General features: G+C 38.0%; 1 protein-coding gene and 1 pseudogene across 20 annotated transcripts in view; one reads left to right on the top strand and one right to left on the bottom strand.

The window, feature by feature from the left end:
• Myo9a (myosin IXA) overlaps positions 1 to 22570 on the top strand; it is a 305400-nt gene that overhangs the window by 50706 nt on the left and 232124 nt on the right. The window lies entirely within an intron of this gene.
• LOC147821867 (U2 spliceosomal RNA) lies at positions 20105 to 20260 on the bottom strand (annotated as a pseudogene).

The following is a 22570-nucleotide window of genomic DNA, read 5'->3' as shown; positions in this document are numbered from 1 at the left end:
ACCAATGAAAGTTATTTGGTTGATTTTCTTTTTTTGTTTTTCTATTTGGAGGGCTGTCTTTTCCCTACTGATTGTTAGAAATTCTGCCTAGGTTTTGTATACTAATCCAGTTGTTATCTTTTTAAATTTTTTTTTTTGTACAGGGGATTGACTTTTGGGACCTTGTGCTTGCAAGGCAGGCGGTGGAACCACTGAGCTGAATCCCTGACCCTTTTACAAGTATTTTTTATATTTGGCTTGTTATTTCAGTCTCTCTCTCTTTTTTTTTTTTTTTTTTTAATGAGATGGGTCTTATTATGAGGTAAGACTGGCCTTGAACTCACTGTGTAGCCCAGGCTGCCTCCAGACTCAGCAATCCTTTCCAATGTTGTTATTACAGGCATGTGCCTCAACACTGGGCCTTTTTGCTGGTTTTTGATCAGTAGAATCTCTCATTTTAATATCGTTGAGTTTATCAACTTTTACTTGTGTTTTGTTGAATCTTTTTAATTTTAATTTTTATTAATACATGTTAGTACATGTTTGCAGTATGTTATGATTACATTCATCATGGAATGTTGAATCCTTTTAAAGAAACCTTAGGTTGAGGAAGTTGTAGAAGGTGTTCTATTGTCTTTTAAGAGTTTTTTTTAGTTTTTCCTTTCACAAATTATTGCCAGGAATAATTTTGCAAATAATATGAGATTTCATTTCATTCATGCTTTTCCTCTTCCCAGTTTTGGAAAGTTCATCTTTTTCTTGACTTATTTCAAGTATTCATATTTGTATAGGTCTGTTTCTGGACTTGCTGTTCTATTGTTTTGGTTTATTCTAGTACTAGTAGCACACTATCTTAACCACTGTAGCTTTGAAATTCTTTTTTTTTTTTTGGTACCATGTCTGAAAAAGCTGGCCTTTGCACTCTCCTGCTCTTCTTCAGGAGAGGCTTGGCTGTTCTTGGCTCATTGCACTTTGATACATGCTTTAGAATCATATTGTCAACTTAAACACACAAAAATTCAACAATCAATTTTTAGGGTTTTTTTTGACACAGGGTCTCACTAAGCACTTCAGGCTGGTCTTGAACTCACCAGGTAGTCCTCAGCCTCAGCCTCCTGAGTGCTGGGATTATAGGCATGAATCGCCATGCCCAGCTCTAACAATCTATTTTTAAAAATTTAAATTTTTATTAGTACATAAAAGTACTGTTTGATGATTACATTCATTTTGGGGAGTTAATACATGTATATTATACATCTTAATTCTTTTTACATCCCATTCCTCTCCCTTCCAACAAACAATCTAACATGAAAATAATATTTGGGATGTTTTTGCTGCCTTTGCTGATGTCTTGCTATGCAGTTCAGGCTGGCCTTGAACTCACAAAACGTTCCTCCTGCATCAGTCTCCTGAGTTCTAGGATCACTATGCCTGCCACCATGTCTGGCAGCAGTGTAATTTTTTTTTTTTTTTTTTTTTTTTTGGTACTGGGGATCGAGCTCTGGTCCTTGTGCTTTTGAGGCAGGCAATGGAACCACTGAGCTAAATCCCCAGCCGCCATTTTTTTTTTGTACCGGGCATCGAACTCAGGTCCTTGTGCTTGCGCAGCAGGCGGCAAAACCACTGAGCTAAATCCCCGGCCCTGCAGCAGTGTAATTTTGATTGAGGTTGCACTGACTACAATATTTTGAGGGAGAACTGACATTTTTCCACCATTGAGCCTAATAATACATAATAAAGTCTCACTAATCTTTCCAGTAGATGTTCTGTATATGTTGAATTTATTCTTGAAAGTTCACATTTTGTGGTCCATTTTGAAGTAATGGTATCTTTAAAAGATTTTCGAAATGTTTGTTACATACAAATATAAAAGCAGTACCAATTTATATCTGTTAAATTATAGGATTAATTACAAGCTATCTGTAGATTCTTGTGGATTTTCTATATGTACAGTTGTGTCACAGCCAGATTATACATTTTGTCTTGTTTCTAACCCTTAATAGATTACCTTTTATTTTTTTCTTGCTTTCCTACCTTCCTTCCTTTCTTGCTGCTGAGGACCTCCAGCGTCATGTGATAAAGGCATCTTTGTCTTGTTCTTGTTCTTGATCTTAAAGAAAAAATATTCAACTCTTTTTTTTTTTTTTTTTCTTGTTTTTGAGACAGGGTCTCACTATATAGTTCAGGCTGGCTTGAACTCACTGTATAGTCCAGACTGGCCTCACTCTTGTGATCCTTCTGCCGCAGCCTCCCGAGTGCTGGGATTACCCACATGCACCACCACCCTTGGGTTTCCTGAGGGTTTTTCTATGGGTCTCCCCCCCCCCCCCCACTTTGTACTGGGATTGAACCCATGGCATTTGCACTGAGCTGCATCTCACTTTATTTTTATTTTGAGAGCGAGTCTCACTAAATTACCCAGGCTGGGGTAGAATTTATGATCTTCCTACCTCAGTCTCCCAGAGTGCTGAGATTATACATGTGTACCACCACTGCCAGCTGCTGTGTAACTTTATTTAACTGTTGTCAGAGAATGGTTACTGGAATTCCTAAGAGAACATGCCAGGTAGAAGCCCTATTACTACTTACGACCTAGCTGTAGAAATCTCTCAGCCTCATTTCTCCTGGATTCTGGTGGTTGAAACATTTACAGATATTTGTTTATGTTGGAGGAGGGGACATAGAGGAAAATGTTAACATATTATAAAAGCATATGTGGGATGTGGCTATGTTTGAAAAGAATCATTTGTTTCAGTCATCTTTTTGTTACTCATTTCTTTTTTTTTTTTTTGGTACCGGGAATCAAACTCGGGTCCTTGCGCTTGCGAGGCAGGTGCCAGAACCGCTGCCCTTTGTTACTGATTTCTATTTTAATTGTTTTCAAGGAACGTGATATTTTGATTTTAGAGCTGCTGCTTTTTTCGGGTGTCTAATTCAGAGAGATCTAAAATAGCATGTGCCCTTCAACTGAGTGACGTCCCTAGCCTGTCTCATTCTTTCGTATTTCTTAACTTTGATAGTGTTTGTTTTTAAGTTTTCTTCTTTCACTGTGGATTTTTTCATTTCTGTTAGTACACTAATTTCAATTTCTTTCTTTCTTTTTTTGTTTTGATACTGGGGATCGAACTCAGGACCTTTCGCTTGCCAGGCAGGTGCGATGATGTTGAGCCACATCCCTGGCCCTTCAATTTCATTTTTAATTTTAATTATTGTGTTTATAATTATGATGTTCTTTTTCTTGGTAGCTGGAGATCAAGCTCAGGACCTTGGACTTGCCAGGCAGGCGCAGCACCACTGAGCTATATCCCCAGCCCTTGTGTTTTATAATTTTAGAAATTCTTTTTCACATTTGTCAAGTCATATTTTATGTTTTTAGAAAGATACATAGCTTTTCTATCTTGTTTATTTATCTTTTTTTTTTCTTGTACTGGGGATTGAACTCGGGTCCATGTGCTTGCGAGGCAAGCTGTGGAACCACTGAGCTAAATCCCCGGCCCTGTTTTTTATCTTTTTAATAAATTGTATTTTATCCCATTCCCCCCTCAAGCCCCTCCCCTCCCTATGTACAGAAGCTTTGTTTCTGTGGTATGATGCTTTCAGTTCTTTTGGGAAGATGCCAAGAAGGGGAATAGCTGGGTCCAATGGAACTTGTAGTTTTAGTTTCTTGAGAAATCTCCGCACTGATTTCCACAGTGGTTGCACCAGTCTACACTCCCACCAACAGTGGAGAAAGGTTCCTTTTTCCCCACAGCCCCTCCAGCATTTGTTATTGGTTGATATCTTGATAGCAGCCATTCTTTCTGGAGTGAGATGGAATCTTAGTATTGTCATTTGCATTTCTCGAATGACCAGTGATGTTGAGCGTTTTTTCACATATTTATTTGCTGTTTCTAATTCTTTATCTCAGAAGTGTCTTTTTGTTTCAGATGCCCATTTTTGCATTGGGTCTTTAAATTTGGGGAGTCTGATTTTTTTTTTTGTGAGTTCTTTATATGTTTTAGATAATAATACTTTATCTGAATAGCTGGTAATTTTTTCCCCCCTCTGTGGGTTCTCTTCACTCTGTTGGTGGTTTCTCTTGCTGTGCAAAAGCTTTTTAATAAGATGAGGTACCATTTGTTGATTCTTTGTAGTATTTCCCATGCAGTCTGGGTTTTGTACACGAAGTCTTTGCCTACTCCTGTGTCCTCAAGTGTTCTACCTATTCTCTCTTCCAGCAAATTTAGTGTTTAATATTTAGATCTTTAATCCATTTCAATTTTAGTTTAGTGTGTGATGAAAAATATGGGTCTAGTTTCAATCTTTGGCGTATGGAAAGCCAGTTTTTCCAGCACCATTTATTAAAGATGCTATTCTTCCAGTGAAAGGCGTTTGGCTCCTCAAAGATAAGGTGGTTTAGAATGTCTGGAGCTGTTTCTACATCTTCTGTTCTGTTCCATTGATCCTCAGGTCTGTTCTTTTGCCATTATGTGCTGTTTTTATCACTGTAGCTTTGTAGTATAATTTAAAGTCAGGGATTGTGATACCCTCTGCTTTGCCTTTGTTGCCCAGAATTGCCTTTGTTATTCTAGGTCTTTTCTGGTTCCAAATGAATTTAGGATTGCTTTTTAAAAATTTTGTGAGGTATGCTGTTAGGATTTTGATTAGGATTGCATTGAATCTGTATAATAATTTTGGAAGTATGGCCATTTTCATTATATTGGTTCCTTCTACCCAAGAACAAGGGGTATGTTTCCATTTTCTGATATCCTCTTTAATCTCCTTTTTCAGAGTACTGTAGTTTTCAGTGTAGAGATCTTTTACTTCCTTTGTTAGATTGATTCCTAGTATTTCATTTTTGGGGGTGCTATTATGAAAGTGATTGTTTCTCTAATTTCTCTCTCCATGAGTCTGTTATTGGTGTACAGGAAAGCTATTGACTTTTGAGTGTTGACTTTGTGTCCAGCTACGCCACTAAATTTGTTTTTTAAATCTAAAAGTCTTTTGGTGGAGTTTTTGGGGTCTTCTATATAGAGTATCATGTCTTCTGCAAATAATGATAATTTAACTTCTTCCTTTCTTATCCTTATTCCTTTTCTTTCTCTTGTCTGATTGCTCTGGCTAGTGTTTCCAGAACTATATTGAACAAGAGTGGTGACAGTGGACATCCTTGTGTTGTTCCTGATTTTAGAGTGAAAGCTTTCAGTTTTTGTCCATTTAGTTTGATGTTGGCTGTTGGTTTGTCATAGATGACCTTTATCAGATTGAGATAAAGACCATCTATTCCAATTTTCTGTAGGGTTTTTATCATGAATGGCTGTTGGACCTTGTCAAATGCTTTTTCTGCATCTATTGAGAGGATCACATAGTTTTTGTCCTTGGCTCTGTTAATGTAGTGCATTACATTTATTGATTTGCATATGTTGATCCATCTTTGGGATGAATCCCATCCCTGGGATCCATATCATCCCTGGGATTCCTGCATCCCTGGGATGAATCCAACTTGGCTATGGTGTATAACCTTCTTGATGATTTGCTGCATTATGTTTGCCAGTATCTTACTGAGAATTTTTGCATCTATGTTCATTAGGGAGATTGGCCTGTAATTCTCCTTTTTGGTTGGATCCTTCTTTGGTTTTGGAATCAGGGTAATGCTTGCTTCCAGGAATGAATTTGGGAGTATTGCTTCCCTTTCAATTTCTTTCTTTTTTTTTTTTTGGTACCAGGGATCGAACTCGGGTCCTTGCACTTGTGCAGCAGGCGGTGAAACCAGTGAGCTAAATCTCTCACCCTTCCCTTTCAATTTCATTAAAGAGTTTGAGGATTAGCGGCATTAGGTCTTCTCCAAATTTCTTATAGAATTCAGCAGTGAATCCATCAGGGCCAGGGCTTTTCTTTGTTGGTAGTTTTTAAATTATACATTCAATTTCATTGGCTGATATTAGTTTATTTAGAATTTCTATAGCATCTTGATTCAGTTTTGGTAATTCATATGTATCTAGGAATCTGTCCATTTCTTCAAAGTAGGTATTGAAGATCTTCTGGATCTCTGCAGGATCTGTTGTGATTTCACCCTTTTCATTCCTAATTGCATGGATTTGAGTCTTTTCTTTCTTTTTTTGATAAGGTTGGCTTAGGGTTTGTCAGTTTTATTTAATCTTTCAAAGAAACAACTCTTTGATTCATTGATTGTTTGTATTGTTTTCTTAGTCTCCATTGCTTTAACTTCTGCTCTGATTTTTCTAATTTCCTCCCTTGTACGAGCTTTGAGCTTGACTTGCTCTTCTTTTTCTAGAAGCTTCAGGCTCAATGTTAGGTTATTTGAGCCCACTTTGTCTTCCTGATTATGAGAATTCACTGCTATAAATTTCTCTCACAGGTACCGGTATGTTGTATTGTCAGGTTTCTTCTTTAATTTCCTCTGTGACCCATTGGTTGTTCAGGAGGGTATTATTTAATTTCCATGTTTTTATGGCATTCTTGTGGTTTCTTTTGCCATTGATTTCCAATTCCATTGCACTATGATCTGATAATATGCATGGGATTATTTCAGTTCTTTTGCATTTACTTAAGCATGTTGTGTGAGGTAGTATATGGTCTATTTTGGAGAAAGTCCCATGTGCAGCTGAGAAGAAGGTGTATTCTGATGTTGTGGGGTGGAACAGTCTGTAGATATCTACTCAGTCCATTTGTTCAAAAGTTTGGTTCAATTCTAATATTTCATTGTTGATATTTTGTCTAGTTGATCTATGTGACAGTGGGGTATTGAGGTCCCCCTATTACAGCTGTATTAATGCTTATATGATTTTTCATGTCTGTTAATATCTATTTTGTATAGTTGGGTGTGCTATTTGGTGCATATATTTTTATGATTGTTGTATCTTCCTCTTGGATTGTTCGCCTCACCAGGATGTAGTGACCTATGTCTCTCTTAATCAGTCTTGGCTTGAAATCCACTTTGACTGCAAATAGAATAGCTACCCCTTCTTTTTTTTCAGGTTCCTGTTGCATGGAATATTGTTTTTCATCTCTTGACTTTCAGTCTGTGAATTTGTTTTTCAATTAAATGTGTTTCTTGTATGCAGCATATTGTTGGATCTTGCTTTTTGATCCCTTTTGTCAGTCTGTTTCTTTTGATTGGTGAATTGAGACCATTAATATTGATGGTTATGGGTTGGGAATTTAGCTCAGTGGTTTCGCTGCCTGCTGCTCAAGCACAAGAACCCAAGTTCGATCCCCAGTACCAAAAAAAAAATATTGGTGGTTATAACTGATATTTATTGTCTTACCTGTTTTGTTATTTTCTTGCATTGGCTTTCTTCTTTCCTTTTCTATTTAATTTCTTGCCTTGCCTGGTGGATTCATTCTCTTGGGGTTCATGGAGTTGTAATCCTTATTGTCTCTTTCTAGAATATCCTTCAGAACACTTTGGAGGGCTGGTTTGGAGGTCATGAATTTCTTCAGGTGCTCTTTGTCATAGAAGTATCTTATTTCTCCACTCCATCAGTTTTGAAAGATAGTTTTGCAGGGTACATCAATTTGTGTTGGAGGTTGTTTTCCTTCAGGGCTTGAAATAACTTCATTCCAATCTCTCCTTGACTTGAGAATTTGTGTTGAGATGTCTGCTGTGATTCTGAGGGGCTCTCCTTCATAGATAGTTTGCTTTTTTTCCCAAACAGCTTTTAATATTCTGTCCTTGTGTTGAATTTCTGGGATCTTGACTATTACATGCCTTGGGGAAGATTTTTTTGATCATGGTTAATTGGAGTCATATATGCCTAACTTATATCTGTATGTCAAATTCTTTTTCCCTGTTTGGGAAGTTTTTTGCCATTATTTCTGAGAACAGGTTTTTAATGTCATTTGTGCTATCTTCTTGCTTTTTCATTGACTCCAATCAATCTTACATTATTTTTCTTTGGATCATCTGGCAGCTGCTGGATTGATATTTCATGGTCCCTTGCTATTTTTGAGAAATCTCTCTTTTCCTGATTGCTAACCTCAGTCCTCTCTTCTATATCTGATATTCTGTCTTCACATTGGCTCATTCTGCTGCATATACTTTCAGTGGAGTTTTTAATCTCTTGGTTATCTGTTTGAATCTGTTTCATGGATTCTGTCTTTTTCCTATGCTGTACATTTATGGTTTCCATCATGTTCCTGAGCTCCTCTTTTTTTATCTGTATCTTTCATTCTGGTCACCATCTCTGTAGATATCTGGGAAATTATTTCTGCTTTGATTTTTTTCTAGAGTCTTGTTCATCTGCTTTGTTACTTCTGCTGTTACCACTTCAGAGATTCCAGCTGGGTGGCTTTTGGATTGTTCTGCTTCATTGCCCCCAAGTTTTGGCCTTTGGTGAGCTGAAAGTCTGTGGGGTTGCATTTTATTTAAGTGTCTTTTCATTTTCTATTTTTTTAAAAAAGTTTGATTCCCCAGTTGATGTTTATAAATTGCTTATGGCGAGTAGCTTTATTGACAGTATTTAGAACCATTAGGAAATGCCTACTTCTCAGAAATGTCTTCCAGGTATAGCTAGCTTTTGGATTTTGAGTCTGTTGTAGGATCCTGCCTCTTCAATTTATTGGGGATGAGAAGTTTCTGCCTATTTGGAGCAGCTGCCAGTACTTTGGCACCGGCCTATAAGTTTGTTTTTTTTTTTTCAAGACACTTAGGCAATCTCAGTCTTGATATACCAGGAGGAATAAATGATTAGCACAATTATGTCACCATGGCTAAAGTAGTACAATCAACAGTAACACTAGGATCAAATACAGCATAGAAAATGACAAATTGTAGCCCTTAATATGGCATTTTTACCCTTAGGGGAGAAGATATAAAATGAGTTAGGGGGTAAAAAACAGAAACAGAAGAAGAGGAAGAGAGCAGAAGCAAGGCTGGAGGACAGACTTTAGGAAACTGGTAAGAGGACAGGTGGGAAAGAGAAAAGGAAAAAATAAAAACAAGAACAGAACAGAACAAGAACAAAAAACTAGAAACTGTTCAATCAAAAAACAAAGCAAAACAACTAAAAAGGAGGAAAGAAAAGGAAAAAAAAAAAAAAAAGAAAAGATTTAAAACCCCCAAAATGTCCAATTCAAGGTGTGTCTGTGCTGTCACTGTTAGGCATTGTGGTTAAACAGAGTCCAGAGCCAAATTGATTAATCCCAGCAAGCTAGCGGCAGCTTCACAGTGGGATACCGGATAATCCCAGCCAGCCTGCCCCTTTAGTTCCTCTGAAGTTCAGACAGTTTTCTGGCTGTGAGGCTGGAACTGGATTTCTTGAGCCTACAGCAATCTGTGTGTCTCCTGCCGGCTTGAACTCCACTTCCTGACTGCCCACCAATTTGAACTCAGTGCCCACACTGAGGTGTACTGGGAGCCACTAAATGGAGTCTGCCCACAGCTGTTCTGAGTTCCAAGCTCAGTTGGCCCCTCTCCAAAATGGCTACCGGCCAATCACCTTCTCTTGGGTGAGGTCTGAACCCAGATAACTCACCAGCTGCTTCAGTCCAGTTTATCTACTGCTCTGTTCCAGTGGTGTGTTTCTCTGTGGAGATTTCTGGGGTCATCAGTAATCACTGTGCATCTGCAGGTTTGGCCCACTGTTCCCTCATAGAGAGTCCAGGCTCTGGGAGAGAAAGCGCTGCTTAGAACCTCCCTCCTCGCTAAAGTCTCTCTTCACTCTCTCTGTGGACTTCAATTCTTGCCCCAGATCCTTCCTGGATCCTGGGGAACCTTGTCCCTCCTCCTCCTTGTCCTTCCAGTGTCAGGACATCAAATCACTTTTTTTTTTTTTGTACCGGGGATTGAACTCGGGACCTTGCATTTTTGAGGTAGGTGGCGGAACCACTGAGCTATATTTAAATCCCTGGCCCTCAAATCTTATTTTTTTTTGTACCGGGAATCGAACTCAGGCCCTTGCACTTTTGAGGCAGACGGCAGAACCACTGAGCTAAATCCCTGGCCCTCAGATCGTATTTTTAATTTTAATTTTTATATATTTTTTTGTTTTTTGAGACAAGATTTCATTCTGTTGTCCAGGCTGCCCTTGAACTCACTATGTAGCACAGGCAGGCCTTGAACTCACAGCTATCCTTCTGCCTCAGCCTCCCAAGTGCTGAGATTACAGGCGTGTGCCACCATGCCCCGCTTCTGTCTTGTGCTTTAAAGAATAATAAGCAACTATTTTATATTTAGTGTGTGATCATTTCTGATCTCTGAATATTATGCAGATCTGTTTCTACTCTTTACTTGCTCTCACTTGTGGTTCTTTTTTGTTTGATTTTTTTTCTCTTGGGACATTTGTGTTCTCTGCACATATGTATTTTTCAGATGCTTATGGCCTTTTTTTGTGCATCACATAAGTGATATAAATTAAGGCCTTAAATCTGTGTGTGTGTGTTTGTGTGTGTGTGTGTGTGTGTGTGTGTGTGTGTAGGGTAGTTATAGCTATAGTATGTATCTTGTGGTTATGTGGTTATAACTACAGGGAAGTTGTGGTCTTTGCTGCTTTTTTTGTGAGTTTGTATGTGTGCAGCCTGCAAGCTAAGAATTTTGCTTTTTTACATTTTTAAATGATTGGGAAAAAAGGATAATATTTTGTGATGTAAAAGTTATGAGATTCAAACTTCAGTGCCCATAAAATTTTATTGGGACAAATTGTGCCCAGTGGTTTGTGTATTGTCTGTGACTGCTTTCATGCTGTAGTGATAGAGCTGACTATGCCCACTTAACTTTTTGTTACTGAATTATGATTTCAGTGCTCTTTCAGAGATTATCTGACTCACCCAAATGTACAATATTTATATTTAGTCCTTTGCAGAAAAAGTGTGCTGCCATTAATACCTTGCCAGAAACTTTCGTTCCTACCCCTTCCTTTTCTGCTCAGTGCCAGAGCAATTTAACTTGCAGTTCTAAAGGGATAGGTTAGAACAGGACAGATTACTTTGGTTATTTTACAAGTTCCTCTTATATGGCATAGGATGTGCTCTCAGACACTTTCTGAAGTAGGTCCTGGGCTTGGCTTCTGCCAGGAAACTGAAAACCAAAGCCTAAGATTGGCTGCCATCAAGAGGTAACTTGGTTTCAGTGCTTTGCTTGCCTCTTTGAATTCTTGCTCTCTCTCATTTTGGCTTTATGATTTGTTTCTATATTATATGCCCTTTGATGCTTTTAAAATTATACTTTTTCTTCCTGGCAGTGGTGGTGCACACCTGTAATCCCAACATTTCAGAGACCAAGGTAGGAAGATCACCAGGAGTTCGAGGCCAGCCTGGGCTACATAATGAGGTCAAGGTCAGCCTGAACTACATAGGGAGACCCTCAAAAAACCCAACCCAACCCCAACCCTTTCTTTTAGTAGTTTTGTTCTAAATAACTGGGCATATTATTGGAGAGGGACAGCTCCTTTCTTTTCTTCCTTGCTGGAGATTGAACCCAAGGCCTATGCATGCTAGGCAAGTGCTTTACTATGGAGCTACTCTGTTCTTTACTATGGAGCCCCCTCTGTTTTTTTTTTTTTTGTTTTTTTTGTTTTTTTTTGGTACCTGGGATTGAACTCAGGACCTTGTGCTTGCCAGGCAGGCGGTGGGACCACTGAGCTAAATCCCCGGCCCCTCTGTTCTTTTTTGAATATGAAGAAATTAAGGCTCAGAGAAATACAGTATAGTTTGAAGGTTGAACATTCTAATCTAAAAATCCAAAACGATGCAAAATCTGAAACCTTTTGAGCAACCTGTGAAGTCTTTGCAAATACTCCAGAATCCAAGGCGAATTCTGAAATCTGGAACACATCTGGTCCCATGCATTTTGCTTGAAGTCCGCTCAATCTGTACTAGTAAGTAGCAGGCAGAGACTGTGACTTTAGGTAGCTTATTTGCTGTTAGGTTTGGTGTTCTCCCTCCTGTTGCGAGTACAGTATTAAAGATTTCTGCTGCTTGTGTTTTAGTTACAGAGGACAAGCAGTTTAGCAGGGAAAGACAGCATTCTTCATTGATACTTGTGAACTAAAGCTGGAAAAAGTGGAAAATTTAGTTTGTAAACTTCAGTAAATTTGCTGTCCTGACTTTATGCATCAGAGATGAAAATGGGGATGAAAATTGACTCTTTGTGCAAGTACTTTGTATCAGTCATTATGTTTTATATATAGAATTACATTTAAATTAGTAACAATTGTGAGTTAGGTGATGACCATGTTTTCTTTTAACAGAAATGCAAACATTTAGGGAAGACAGTTGTTTCCCAGGATTACACAGCTAGTAAGTAGGTTTTGAATTGTGTGACTGTAAAACTTCATGCTTTTCCCATAAACGTAAATAGCAAAACAAAACTGGCAGTCTCTAAATGGTTGATTAAAATTTATGAACATATGTGACTAACATTTCTATACTTAGAGTCCCTTAGACTTTGATTTAAAGGCTACCTAGTTTTGTCTTAGGCAACTGAAATTCATATTTGTTTCTGAGGTCACATGGTCAGAAGCAGCAAATGTGGACAGACATTTATAGGTTATTAGGCTGAGGGCATGAAAAGCTGTCAGAATAAAATTAGCAGTGAAGCAAGTGGGTGATGTTGAAACTTGAGGATAGGGAGAGAGAACCTTGCTCAGATTAGTTTCTGTGCGTATCCCTGTGTCATATAAAAATGAACATTTGCTATGAGATCCCAGATTTTTTTTTTTTGTACCAGGGATTGAGAGATCCCAGATTCTTAAGAAATACAGTATGTAATTCTGCCTACTATACTTTGTTTAAAAAGATCTTAAGTGCCTGGTATAGTGGCTCATGCTATTGTCCCAGCTACTTGGGAGCTTAGGGCAAGAGAATCTCTTGAGCCTAGAAGTTTAGAGTCAACCTAGACAACATAATGAGACCTCACTTTAGAAATATATGTAGAAATATATCCAGAGCATTTGGAGGGGGGTTTCTAATGTTTAGAGAGCTGAGATTCCAGTTCACTGGAAAACTTGGATTTTTAGAATGTTTGGAATGAAAATTCAGAATAGCCAAAACTTTATTAGTATGCTAATAAGTAATTTGTGATTGTCTGATTCTAATTACCATGCAGTACAATAATGATTGACTTGTACTTTTATTTTACATAAAAGTAATAAATTCTTTCATGTATACCTAGTTCTCATAAGTTATTAATTTAGCATTGCTACCTCACAGTTTAAGAGGTAAGATTGCTTAAAATCCCACTTGAAGTCATTGGCACAATATAGTTTGTGTTTTTTTTTGGTACCGGCCCTTGAACTTGGGACCTTGCGCTTGCGAGGTGTAGGTGGTGCAACCACTGAGCTAAATCTCCACCCGCAACATAATATAGTTTCTGACACAGTGATTAATGACCTCCTTTCCCCCCTTAAATGGAGTCTCAGCTATGTTGCTCGGGCTGGTTGCTAACGTGTGGGTTCGAGAGAGCCTCCTGACTCAACTTCCGAAGTAGCTAAAACTACAGACATATGCCACAATGGCACTTTTTTTTTTAAAGAACTAAAACCCAAGAAAACTTTTAAGATTGAACTTTTTGGTAAATGGTCTGGCAACATTGCTGTATTGATAAGGTCAAGATCTTCAAAGAATAGAAATGACCTGTTACTTTTCTACAGTGTCTTTCTTGACTCTTGAAATAGTACGAGACTGTTCGATGAGTATTTTGAAGTGTTAAGCTAGTTGTTCAGTGTACCATTCTAGTGAGAACAGGATGTCAGGCTTTATTCTGGAGTAAGATAGTAGTGGGATACTCTGTTCTTGTGACCATACTGCTACCCTTGGTATGCTGTTGCTTTGCACAAATGCACATTGTTGGCCAGAAAAGAATGACTAGATGACTGAATAAATGAGCACAGAGATAAGAATGTAATGGAAAAACCAACAGTGTATAAGATAGTCCAGTGGGTCAGCTGGACTAACTTTGAATAGTGTCTGAAGAGGAGTGTTTTTCACTTTTGTGCACTTCATAGAATATTATTTGAATTCCCAATTCAAGGAACATCTCTAAAAGTCAGAAAAAAATACTACTAATATGAGCAGTAAGATAAATATAATGAACAGACTCCAGCATATTTATTTGTTCGTTGACTAGATATTCTCTCACTGACTGGTTCTAAATGCCTAATGTCAGTAGTGCCAATGCTGAGAAGCAGCTGCTAAAGAAGTGAGTGAGGGTGGGGTGGGAAGATGGCAGAGTTGCAAGTGGCAAATGTGTCAGATTACAAATTTGATAGTGTTGAAAAGTTGACCTTGATAATGGTAAGTACTAAGAGTTGAGATCAAAGATGATTACTGTGGAGGAGATAATAGAGAAAGAATCTCTGGTAGAATATTTGAAGCTCTGTTAGAAAAAGAAAGATATACACATATGACCTTAGTTATACAGCACTGGGTTTTTTAGACAATGACAAAAAACTAGTTACCGGGCCTGGAATTCAGCTCAGTGGTTCTGGTGCCTGCCTCGCAAGTGCAAGGTTCCAAGTTCGATCCCCGGTACAAAAAAAACCCCCCAAAACTAGTTACTTATTCTGTAGGGTTTATTATAGTGTCAAAATTAAGGTGTACTAATAATTGTGGGCCAAAGACTGCTATACAGTTTTATCAATTTACTAGGGCTGCCATAAAAATAAATACTACAGACTAGGTGTGCTAAACAACGGAAGTTTATTTTTTTACAGTTCTGGCTGCTGGAAGTCCAAGATCAAGGTGTTGTCAGCTCTGATTTCTTATGAGGCCTCTCTTTTGGCTTGCAGATAGCTGTCTATTTGCTGTTTCCATGCATGGGCTTTTCTCTTCACGTGGAAGAATTCTGGTGTGCCTTTCTCTTAAAAGGACACCAGTCTTTTGAGCAGAACCCCACACTTCCAATATCACTGAACCTTAATTATTTCTTTAAAGGCCCTGTGTCCAAATACAGTCACATTATGGGTTAAGGTTATGAATTTTGAGGGAACACAGCTCAGTCCCTAAAAACAGTAACATACACTCGGAACCAAAGAGAAGCTAGTTTTCTCTACAGAAAGGCATAATGGAAAAGACTATAAGAAGGAAGGATAAGTGTGGAGTAGTTTTGATGGACTGGTATGTTATTAGTTTGTCCATGTCATAATATCATGTCTCAGACGAGTTTCTTGCATATTCTGAAATAATGGGTGTCTTTTGAAGCATCAGACACTACAGTAGAGTCGTTTTGTTTGTTTTTTTTAGGTTCTAGGAGTCAGCCCAGTAATGAAAGAAAAAGGTGCAATGGAAGCACCATCATCTTTGTAGGGATGGAGTGATTGACAAACTGAGAATCGGCAAATAGTACTTGTTCCCTGATTGGTCAGTCATATTGAGTGATTTTTTTTTTTTTTCTTTTTTTTTGAGACAGGGTCTCACTAAGTAGTTCAGCCTAGCCTTGAACCCACTGTGTAGCCTAGGGGTTGGCCTCAGACTCACTACTATCTACCTGCCTCAGCCTCCTGAGTGGTGGGATTATAGGCGTGTGTCACTGTGTCTAGCTTAATGATTTAAAACTCTATGGGTGCAGAAATATTTACAGATAAGGATCTGGCTACAGTGTTAATTTATGCCCTTGCTGTTTATCCTTAAAAATTTACACAACACTTTGAAATTCTGAAATGCACATTTAGAATGTAGTATAAAAGGCTTTGAATGTATAGCCAACCTGAAATAAAGACAGAATAACAGCCTCTCTTCCACCTCAGTCCTTTCATCCTATTCTCTTCACACTCAGTTTTTCATACTGCTTCTTTCCTAGTGGTACTTTTTCAATTTGATACAACTCTTTTTAGATATTTACCTATATATTTTCATATATATATAATACATACATATATACTTGTAGGATATATTTCATCTTGTAAATTTTAACACATAAACATTCATACTGTATTTTTGTTTTAGATTCATCTTCAAATAAAAGATCTAAAGGACTGCTGAGTATTTCACTTTTTAAAATTAAAGTGTAAGAGTAGGGTTATAGCTTAGTGGTAGAGCACTTTTATGGCAAATTACATAAACCAAGTTTCATAAGCCAAGTTGGGGCTCGATCCCAACCACTGCAAAGAAAAAAGGTATTTTGTGTGTGTGCATGTGTATGTATGTATGGTAAAATGTTGACTTTTGAAGTGTACAGTGTGATGACTTTGTAAAAAATTATTTTAAATTAATGAACTTTTTTGTTTAAATCAATTTTAGCTTACTAGCTAAGGGCCCTCAGGGGAGTTCATGCTTACCTCCCTGAGTCTCAAGGTCTTCCTGGGGAAAGGGTACCATGGAAAGGGCTTTGTGAGTGTGGAAGTTTACCTCATAACAGTTACTTTTCCAGGTTTTTTTAATCCATCTTTTATGAGGTGGACCAGATATGGCTAAGGACTTCAAGTTTCATATTTACACCTGTATATGACCCAGCACTTTACTAGCTCCAGTTTACCAGTGGGAAAGGAACACAGAGGATTAGAGAATTCAAAAATGTATAGATATTTACCTTGCTAAAAAGTGATGGAGGCTGATTGGAACCTAAGTAGAAAACTCCTCTCTCTCACAATTGAAAATCTACATTTTAGTAGTATTGAGTCTTCCTATTCTGTAGCATGGTGTATCCCTACATTTATTGAGATTATCATTACTTTATTTCAGCAGAATTTTATGGTTTTCAGTTTAGAGCTCTTTGACATCTTTTTGTTACTTATATTGACATGAATTGTTTTTTGATTCTGTTGTAAATAGTAACTTTTAGAATTTTACTTTCCATTTTTTCATGTAGTGTTAGAAATATACCTGGTTTTTTTTTGGTACTGGGGATCGAACTCAGGTCCTTGCGCTTGCACAGCAGGTGGTGAAGCCGCTGAGCTAAATCCCCGGCCCAGAAATATACCTGTTTTGTGTATTTTGACCTTGTATCCTTTGAATTTGCTGAATTTAGTTGTTAGGTTTGCTTATTTATGTTTTGGACCCTGTACATATAAAGTCATACTGTGTGATAATAAATTAGTTTTAATTCTTGCAGTCTTTCTGCCCTTTAGTTATTTTTCTTACTTCATGGCACTGACTTGTTGCCTCCAGTCAAGTACCAAATCGGATGATGAGGGCCGGGGATTTACCTCAGTGGTTCCACTGCCTGCCTCGCAAGCACAAGGTCCGGAGTTTGATCCCCGGTACCAAAAACAGACAAACAAAAAAACCAAGAACCAAATCGGATGATGAGAGCAGATGAGAGTGACTGGTTCCTTGGATTTCCTGTGTTCATCCTTCCCTCCTTCCTGCAGATCCTAATTTCTTCTGGGATTGTTTTCCTTCAGTCTGAAGAAATTCTTTTAGTATTTCTTCAATGTTTAGTGCTTATGAATTCTCACAGCTTTTAGCTGTCTGAAAATTTATTTAATCTTCATATATAAAGGGTTTTCTTTCAGGGTTTAGAATTCTAGGTTAGCAGTTTTATTTTCTCTTAACAATTAAAATATGTTATCTGTTGTCTTCTAGCTTCTACTATTTTTAATGAAGTGTAGGCTGTCATTTTTGTCCATACTCTGAATGTCTTGTGTTCTTTTTCTTTGGATACTTTAAAGATTTTTATCTTTGATGTTTAGCAGTTAGACTGTAATGTGCTTGGGTGCATTTACTTTTTTATTTGTATTTGGTTTGCTGAGTTTTATGGAATTATTATTATCAATTTTTGAAAAATTCTGCCATTTCTCTTCAGATTTTTCTGCTGCCCCATTCTCTTTATCATCTCCTTCCAGGTAGTGTGGTATTGATTCACAGTTATTCTGATCTTGCCGTTTAATTCCTTTTTCTCTGTGCTTTAATTTGAAAATTTTTGATCTCTGAATTTATTACCTTTTAAATATTTTTTGTTACGCTTATTTCCATATGTAAATATATTTTAAAAATTCTTCTTATAATATATATATTTTTTGAGGCAGAATCTTGTTTTGTAGTTCAGGCTGGCCTTGAACTTATGCTCCTCCTCTGGGGCATTGTTACAGTTCTGCACCACCATGCCCAACTATATTTTTTAGTTGAATATTTTCTTTGGCTGTCTTGTGCAAAAAAATGGCTTGTCATATCTTTACAATATCCTAAACATTCATATTATTAGAGGGTGATACTATAAGAATATATTGCTAATAATGAGTGACTTTACTTTTAATTTAATTAAATTAATTTATTTGCTGTGCTAAGGATTTAACCTAGGACTTTGAGCATGCTAGATAGCTCTACCATTGAATTAAATCCCAGCCCTATGGATGCTTTTGAAAGATAAGATCTCTTAGCTGGTAGTGGTTGCACACACCTGCACAGCAGCCTCACATATGAACAACTGGAGTTACAACCGGAATTTTAGTTTTAATTTACGACCAAAGTCTTAAGTTATGACCCAAATGGTTTTAAACAGACTCATGATGCCAGAAAAGCCATGTAGGCATCAGTCAGAGCACAGATTCGTGTGTTTATGGATGTGATTTTGGTCAGTGCTTTATATAATCGCTACGATTACTGCTATCAAAATGGCTCCCCAAAAAGCTTGAAAAGAAACTAAGGAAGGAAGGGAAGGTAAAGAAAGCAATCACAATAGAAAGAAGGAAATTGTGGAGAAACATGAGAGTGGCATTCATGTGACTGATCTTGCTAATACGTACAGCATATCAAAATCCACCATTTAGACAGTCTTACAGAGAAAAGATTTGTATAGGAAGCTAGTGTTGCTAAATGTGTTACTTAAATCAGTACATCATGATCAATAGTGTTAGACATGGTAGAAAGTTATTACATATTAGTGTGGTTAAAAGGCAGATGGCAAGTTATAGCCTATCTGAATCTATAATTTGTGAAAAAGCTAGGCTGTAAATGCAGATCTCATAAAGAATAATCCCATCAACTGGTGATAATGGTGAAACATTTTGTGCCAGTAAGGTTTGATTTCACAATTTTAAAGTGAGAATTGGGGTTTATAGCATAACTAGGAATGGTGAAACAGCCAGTGCTGATAAAAGGGCTGCTGAAAATTACATACACCACTTTAAACCAGTGACACAGAGAAATGGCTTTTGCTCGCATCTTTTTCAACTGTGATGAAACTGGCCTTTTCTGGAAGAATATGCTAAGGAGAACATACATTACCCAGGAAGAGAAGAAAATACCAGGCCACAAACCAATGAAGGATAGGCTAATCTTATTGCTTTGTGCCAGTGGGAGTGGCGACCTCAAGACAGAGCCTCTCTGAGACCCCTAGAGTGTTCAGAAAACATAAAGTCATGTGGAATAGGCTAGGGGTCATGTGGCGACCTAATGCAGAAGCCTGGGTAATGAGTACTTTTTCTTGAGTGGACCTGGGAAGCTTTCTATCCTACTCTGAAGAAATACAGAGGTTTATCACTCAAGGCTTTCCTCATCATGGACAGTGCTCCTGCTCATTTACAAGATTTGGGAGAAGAATTGGCTGAAGAATTCCCATAACTCTCAGTCAAGTTCCTACCATCTAATACAACTCCTCTACTGCAGCCTATGGCCCAGCAGGTTATAGCTAACTTTAAGAAGCTATACACCAGGGAACTGTTCCCGAAGTGCTTCCAGATGGTCTCAGATACAGATCGAACACTTAAAGAGTTCTGGAAGGAACATTACAACATCCTTTCCTGTGTGGGGTTAATTGAGAAATCCTAGGCCAATGTCTCTCTAAAGACATTAAGATCTGCCTGGAAGAAAGTGTGGCCTAAAATTATACAGGAGAGAGACTTTAGGCTATATAGAGGAGCCTGAGCCTTCGATTGACCCTGTGGTTGATAACATTGTCACAGTAGCAGAGTCCACAGGCTTGCAGGTAGACAGTGGTGACATTGAGGGACTGGTGGAGGAACTCAGGAATTGTCTACAGAGGAACTTCATCTTCTGGCTGAGGAACAGAGAATGGCAGCTGAGGAGCTTTCTGAAGAGGGGGAGTATCAACAATCCATGCAGCAAAGTTCCTCTTCGGAAATAAAGGAAATTCTGAAAAAATGGGCAGAGCCACAAACATTTGTAGAGAAGACTCACTCAGGAAAAGGCCAATCTGGATTCACTTGCTTAATGACAGTGTCATGTCATTCTACAGAACAGTGTTGAAAAGACAGAAACAGACAACCTTAGACCAGTTCTTAATTCTAAGAAAGGTTGAGACCTAGTGAGCCAGAAGCAGGTCCTAGTGGGCTACTGACTCTCCTAAGGAGAGAAAGTACACCAGAGAGCCAGATTCCTGATTTTTTTTGTTTTGTTTTGTATTTTGATACTACACTTGATCTTAGCCAAAAGGCCGAGAAGCAATGTTTTGTTTTTTGAGAGAAGGTCTTGCTTTGTAGTTCAGGCTGGCCCTGAACTCACTATGTAGCCCAGGCTAGCCTTGAACTTGTGGCGATCCTCCTGCCTCTGCCTCCCAAGTGCTGGAATTACTGGTGTGCACCACCATGCCTAGCTTCCTGATGGAAGGACTCTCCTTCCAAACAATAACTACCTTCCATTTCATTCTCCCTTCCTGCAAGCCAAAGATGACAACTTGAATGATGAGTGCAGTATGAAATTGTTGTTTTTGGTAAACTAGGAACATTTTATAATTTTTTTGTGAATACACTAGGAAAATTATTGGTGTTTCTGGTAAATTACATTATACAACTCTGTTTTTATAATGAAAAGGTTAAGGGGTGCTTTTGGAGTTTTGGAATGCATATGGGTATTTCTGTTATTTCTTACGGGAAAAATAATCTTGACTTACAACCAACTTGAGTTACAGCCAGCCTTCACGAATGAATTGAGTTCCTAAGATAAGGGTCCACTGTAATTAGCACTCAGGAGGGTGGAGGCAGGAGAATTGCTTTGAGTTGTTCAAGGCCAGCCTGGGCTATGTAGTGAGTTCAAAGCCAGCCTGAACTATATAGTGAGACTTTGTCTCAAAAGAAAAAGTAATCTGTTGTGAGACAGAACTCTATTTGGCTCTCTTTTCTCGATGTAATGATGATGATGGTGAGGACATGACATGTGGTCCTAAATATACACTGAGCAATGCCTCTCTTCAAGGAAAAGAGAAAACCGGATGAATCTCAGAAATACTTTTTCCTTTGGACCCAACTTCTGCTCATTTTTTTTTTTTTTTTTTAAAGGGGAAAAGGTTTATTTGGCTTACAGTTTGTAGAGGTTTCAGTCCATAATTGGCTGGCTCCTACGCAGGGTAGTGTGGCAGGCAGACCTTCCAGAGGAGAAACAGTTCGTGGCAGCCAGAAGGCAGCAAAAACAACAAGGCTCTGCTCATTTTTTCACCCCTCTTCCCTGAAATAGAACTGAGAAGCCCCCAAAGAAGTTGCAAAATAAAAATGTAAAAACAAAAATAGCCTTGTGTCAGGGAGACAAAAAAAAGAAGATATTCAATAATATTAGCAATAATAACAAGGGCTGGGAATTTAGCTCAGTGGCACCATGCCTGCCTCACAAGCTCAATATCCTGAGTTCCATCTCCAGTACCAAAACCAAAAAGAAAACAGAACACTTGCATGATGCTTATTTCTATGTGTCAGATACTGTTATTTTCCTTTCTATGTACTAATTCATTTATCTCTCACACTAACTCGCTGATCCCATTAGGAAATTGAGGTACATGCTCAAGCTCAACTAGTTATAAATTAGACACAGAAATGGTCACAGATGTTTTTGTTTTCAAATCCGTAGGTGATTATTTTTTCCTTATCAGATTTCATTTGCTACATCCTGAAATAGTTACTTCTCTTTCTTCATTTGTCATGGTTTTAGATGTGTTGTGTAGAGGTGGCTGTTTTTCCTCTTGTTTCTTCTTTTTGAAATTTATGATAATAGTGATTTCCTACACAAAGTTATTGTACAACCAAGTGGCACAATTGAAGTTTGGCACATAATTAAAAGTTAACCCTTATTATGATTATGTACTACACTACCAATACTTGTTTTCCTTAGTGCTCTGTTTGGACTCCTTTCTGTTGGACTGTTAAATACTGGCAACCCTCAGAGCTTGGCCATGTTTCCTTTTCTCTGTCTACAGTTTCTATATGTAAGTTCATTTACTCTGATTGCTTAAAATACCATCCATATGCTGATGTTCAGCAGATGTGCATTATCTGTAGCCTTTTTCTCATTTTTTCCAGAGTAGTAACTCAAATTGCTGACATTGTATTTTCTCTTAGATGTCCTATATATATATATATTTTAGACTCAGTATGGCTAGATATATTAAACCATGTTCTTCTCTCCCTGTTAAACAACAAATCAACACCAAGAAATGAACATAAACCCATTCCTCTTCCAGTCTTCTCCATTTTAGTACACTATTTAGTTTCAGTCACACAAACCTAAGGGTTGTGTGTGTTTCCACATCTAATCCATCAGAGAGTCCAGGGTATGTAGCCTTCCATCTGCTTATTTCTATCACCATTACTCTCATTCTGTGTCACAACCATTGTTGTTTGTTATTATTGGTGCTGGGGATAGTGCTGATGTCCTTAAACATGTTAGGCAGGCTCTGTACCACTGAGTTATACACCCAGCCCCTCAACCATCATATTTTACTGGACTGTAACGATCCACTGACTGGTCTTCCTACTTTTCTTCCCTCTCC

This window comes from Heterocephalus glaber, unplaced genomic scaffold (genome assembly GCF_053883595.1).
Source record: "Heterocephalus glaber isolate CG9 unplaced genomic scaffold, H.glaber_assembly_v1.0 deba00001689, whole genome shotgun sequence".
Taxonomy (NCBI): domain Eukaryota; kingdom Metazoa; phylum Chordata; class Mammalia; order Rodentia; family Bathyergidae; genus Heterocephalus; species Heterocephalus glaber.
Note: the sequence above shows the minus strand (reverse complement) of the source record. Positions and strands in the feature narration are given on the sequence as shown.